The 5,307-nt window shown below is 34.0% G+C and overlaps 1 protein-coding gene across 1 annotated transcript in view; it reads right to left on the reverse strand.

Annotated features, from left to right (window-relative positions):
* Positions 1–4,225: 4,225 nt before the first annotated feature.
* Positions 4,226–5,307, reverse strand: part of LOC306865276 (complement C1q-like protein 3) — a 3,682-nt gene continuing 2,600 nt past the window's right edge. The window contains exon 2 of the mRNA XM_079409799.1: positions 4,226–5,307. This exon is cut by the window's right edge and continues 185 nt beyond it. The gene's annotated coding sequence lies outside the window, so the exon portion shown is untranslated.

A 5,307-nucleotide genomic window follows, 5' to 3' on the forward strand; every position in this document is an offset into this window, starting at 1 on the left:
AGAAAAGAAACTCCTAAACCAGGCTGCAGTCTATGAAGATTTATAGTTTATATTTTGTGTGTGTGTGTGTGTGTGTGTGTGTGTGTGTGTATGTATATTTATAATTTTCCTTTTTTATATTATTGATTTTCTTGTATTTTATATATGATAAATTAAAATATTTGTAAATATTTGATATATGATTTTATATTGTGTAATAATATTAGTAGTTAAAAGTTAATAATTTGAAAAACATGAATGTATTACAGTATTTTTACTGTAATATTGTAAAAATGTACATCATTTTAGGAAATAATAATAATAATAATAATAAATTAACTAAAACTAAAATAAAATCATCCAGGAAAGGCCTTCGTAATTATGAAAATGGTCACAATCAAGTAAAAAAAAAAAAAAAAAAAAAAAAAATATATATATATATAAATTGTAGTTATATTTAAAGTTTAATATTTAAACTTTATTAAATTTTTAATTTTACTTATATAAAGTTTTTCAAGCAGAGAGATAAATTCACCATAAACGTTTCTGACATGTTATGCGTGTCTAATTAGATGAGCGAGATGTGTTTGGAAATCCGTTCACGTTGTCCGGTCCTGAGGACAGTATCCTGGTTGAAAGGTGGCTGATGTTGAGTGATGTGTCCGTCGCGGTCACCCTGTGAAAGGACTGAACAGGTGGCTTCTTGGACAGGGTTCCTGGTGATGAATGGCATCCGTTCAGGGGTGCAGAAAAGATTTTGTTTAGTCACATAAAGAGGGAAAAATGGTGTGGCTCTTGGCCTTGGTCTGCAGTTGGATGAGGAACTGACCCTGTACAAATCCTCTGAGCCCTGGATCGACATTCACAACATGTTACTCAGTGACCTCTGAAGCTGAGCGCACCCAAGAGATGATACAAGCGGATTAGTTATTTCTGAATCTTTATTGATCAGATCTGTAAATATTTGTGGATGATTTGTGAAATAAGGTTATAATAAATCCTCAGGTAAAGCTCTCTCTTTATAAACAATATAATAAATAGAGTAAGAACTAGAGTATGGAAATGTAATGTAATATTACATGGCTGAGTCACTTTTTTTTTTTTTTTTTTTTTTACAGCAGATTATATCACAAGTTAAAATATTTTTACTTGATTGTGACCATTTTCATAATTACGAAGGCCTTTCCTGGATTTTTCTGGATGATTTTATTTTAGTTTTAGTTAATTTATTATTATTATTATTATTATTATTATTATTATTATTATTATTATTATTATAATTTCGTAAAATTATGTACATTTTTACAATATTACAGTAAAAATACTGTAATACGTTCATTTTTTTTAAAATAAAGAACTTTAAGATTATTTTAAATTTCAATTACAGATTATTTGGAGAAAAATGGAAGTTCTTTAAAAAAATTAAGCATATTTTCAGGGCCATCTTTTTTGTTGTTGCAGAAAATTTGGGAAATTATGTCATTTAAAAGCATCAATACAACAACAACAACAAAATTTCATTATAGAATAATTGAAGAAAAACTGAAAAAAAAAAATTATTTGAGGAAAAGAGGTTTATTTGTCATGCACAAATAAATAAATAAATAAATAAATCATTGTCTTTGCACAAAGGAAAATAAAAACGTAGTGTACTTTTGGGGAAAATTTAACTGAATCGTTTGAATTGAAAATAAAACAAAAATAGGAAAATTTATGGACTAAAAATTGACTTACAATTGTCCCTAAGACTTAACAAATAGACTTAAAATAATATAAATTAGAACAATAATCCTAAGAACTGTCACAATGTATATTTGAGCCTATAATTGTTTTTAAATGCTTGAAATAATTTTTCCCTTTTGATTTTGGAGTGTATATAAGGGAAAAGGGAAAGTGAGATAAAGAGCAGAAAGCGTGTGAGCTCATTATAAAAGGCTGTCTTTATGTCAGGGATCTTTATGGTTGGTGAATGTTTTACACAGAGCTTTGACTCCTGTTTGACCCCTCGATGATTGGCCCGGTCACACACACACATTCCCTATGAAATAAAACTTGCATGAAGGGAAATGTATGCAATTGTTTTATGTCAACTTTGAGACAGCGTATACTCCACCAAACATCTATGCGTCCAGTATCTCTTTGACATTATTAAACGACTGAATTCATCTGGAATGATTCATTTTGGTTCATTCACAGCTGCAGAGGCCAGACCTCCATCTGGAGTGTGAGCGAGTCCTCCATCTGACCTTCACCATCCACCATCAAAATTTTAATCTAAGAAGGACCATATAAAGCCAGACTCACCGGACTTGGAGAAACAAACATCTTCCATTTGAGTTTGATAGAAGGTAAAAACATTTACTAGCATACAGGAACCTTTTATAAGCTCTGGTCCGGCAGTGACATTCACCCCAAACTCCAATGCTGTTTGGACATTCACTCAGTCCTGCATAGAAGAACCATTTTTGGTTCCCCAAAGAGCCTTTCAATTATTAGTTCTTAAAAGAACCATTTTTCTTAGTGTAAAAGACATTTAAAAATCTAAATGTTCAGTATAAAGAACCTTTCTTGGAGTGGAAACATGGAATGGAATGGAAAAAGAACCTTTATTTTTTAAGAGTGTGGCACTGAAATTGTCAATGAAATTAAACTTGTCTAATTTTTTGTAAAACTAAAAGGAACATCTTTGTACCTTATTTACCCCTAAATGTTACATATTAGTATCTTAAAGGGACAGTTCACCCAAAAATGACAATTCTGTCATTAATTACTCACCCTCATGTCGTTCCAAACCCATAAGAACACAAATTAAGATATTTTCGATGAAATCCGAGAGCTTTTTGACCCTGCATAGACAGCAATGCAACTGAAACGTTCAAGGCCCAGAGAGGTCATAAGGACATCGTTAAAATAGAAAATTGTTGTTTTATTTTTGTTTTCTTTGGGCAAAAGGTATTCCCATAGCTTCACAAAATTAAGGTTGAAGCACTGATGTCACATGAACTATTTTAGCAATGTCCTTACTACCTTTCTGGGCCTTGAACGTGGTAGTTACATTGCTGCCTATGCAGGGTCAGAAAGCGCTCAGATTTCATTTAAAATATCTTAATTTGGGTTCTTAAGATGAACGAATGTCTTACGGGTTTGGAACGACATGAGCGTGAGTAATTATTGACAGAACTTAAATTTTTGTGTGAACTATCCCTTTAAAGGTACAAATTGGTACTTTAAAAGAATCGATTAGTACCTTTAGAAAGGTTACCATCCCAGTGACAACTTGGTAGTGATGGGAGAAACTTTGAACCAATTGCTTCGCCAAATGAATCACTTTTCTGACACGTTCAAAACACCACATGCTGGTTACGCCGAAGACAATAGAAATATAAAGACAGTTCACTCCTGTACTTATGAATGGGAGAAACTGCAAAGCGCAATATGGCGAAATAGTCCCGCCTTCTAAATGAAAGAGCCAATCGCTGATTGGTAAAGTCATTGCATCACTGCAGCAGCTGTTAGATGCTCCGGTTCCCATAGAAACCTGAGGCTAGACCATCCAATGTGCATGCGCAGTCATAAGGGTGATATAACTGTGCATGCACATTGGCTGGTCTAGCCTGAAAAATAAGCTTTTTTCAAACTCTATTTAAGCATAAGAAACAACATTCATGGGGCAGTTCATTTCTGATTTGAAATATGGAATTTAATTGTGACTTCAGCAAGCAGTTTTTGAGATTTTAGGATTCCCCCATTCATTTAGGTCATGTTTGAGCCACATGTTTTATTGAAAGTGCAACCTATTAAATTAAGTGTCTTTATAATATGTTATTCATTTCTGGGGCTTGTTTTGTTTGTTTTATGGAGAGCTTGGTTAATCAGGCCAATAAGAGGCTTAAAATTACAACTCCTTCTTTTGTTATACAAATGTGCCATTAAAATGTCTACAAATTTATCTTAAATTAGGTAAAAACAATATAGACACTAGTTCATGGCTTCACAGTGATTACCCCTAGCGGCGAAACAATGAAATTTTGAAGTAGTTATGACGTAACAGCCTCGTTTACTAAAAACAGGTGACTTTGGCAGTTCAATACGCATTCTGAATCACTGGTTTGAAACAATTCACAAAGGATTTGAAGCTTCACGAAGCGGTGTTTCGAAAGCAGTTTGGTACCTTGTGTGCATGTACAAGAACAGTTTTCCCTAATGAACATGCATTTAGAAACTGATACATAAAACGCACATATCTGATCAAATTTCCATTTAATGGAAAATGTGTTTGGAGGGTCGTAGATGTGAATGAGAATTACAACAGCAGGACAGGAACAGAAAAATAATCCTCGGATAATAATTCATCACACATTCCCTGCCATCCCAACCTGGAGATGAGTGACACAGATCCATAACGCTCACCTGATGCTCTTTCATATTAAAACAACAACAAGAAAAGAAATCCATTACCATATTTACACTAAAAATAAGATGCAATATTATTAATCACATTCTGGAAATCTCTGAAGATAGATACACATTTACATATTAACACCCATACTCTGCATAGTGCTCTAAATATCACAAGAAACATATTCCTTCTCGGTCTAGTACGTCTGTGTGCAATAAAAGATGCCGGCTAACATTACACACCAAAAAAAAGGGCTTTTGACGCGGCAGACTAAAAGTAAAACGCTGAAAGCTTTAGCGATTCTGGAATATAATTTCACGGCAAGCCATTACCACCAGGTATATTGTTTTGTTTTATGTCCCTAATTCATAATTAGCACTCACAAACAGTCAGAGAATAAATATCTGCAGCGATTTAGCAGATATACTTTATGCAAGAGGAACATTTTGGTCAGGTTACACTGGATATATAATGGAAGATGATGGAATTTGGGCTAATGCATCATGATATGCAACTCATTCAGGCATCTGACAGACCGAGATGGTTTTTGAATAACAAATATCGTAGTTTACGTTATTGCACATATAGTTGATTATGTCAGGTTACATATTAGAGAACATCTCACAGGCTTCTTTGATGGCCACAGACATAGAAAGACACAGTAAACTCCTTGGTAGCTTCGTTTCCTCGGTACATCTTTCTTCTGTGATGAAGTGCTTCTTTCTCCAGGCCTTTTTTTTTCTTTTTGGTTCTTTCTTGATTTTTGGATTGCAGGGCAAAGATTTCTGCCTTCAAACCCACATCTACAGACTAATGATGAGGGGTGTTTGAGCAGGTCTGTCTGCTTGCCCTGGGCCCAAAGGAAAATTATGCAAAAGAAAGAAGAGGAATAGCAGAGGGGGACGAGAGACCGTCTGGAGTAGGTGCGT

Source organism: Barbus barbus, assembly GCF_936440315.1.
Source record: "Barbus barbus genome assembly, chromosome: 46".
NCBI lineage: Eukaryota > Metazoa > Chordata > Actinopteri > Cypriniformes > Cyprinidae > Barbus > Barbus barbus.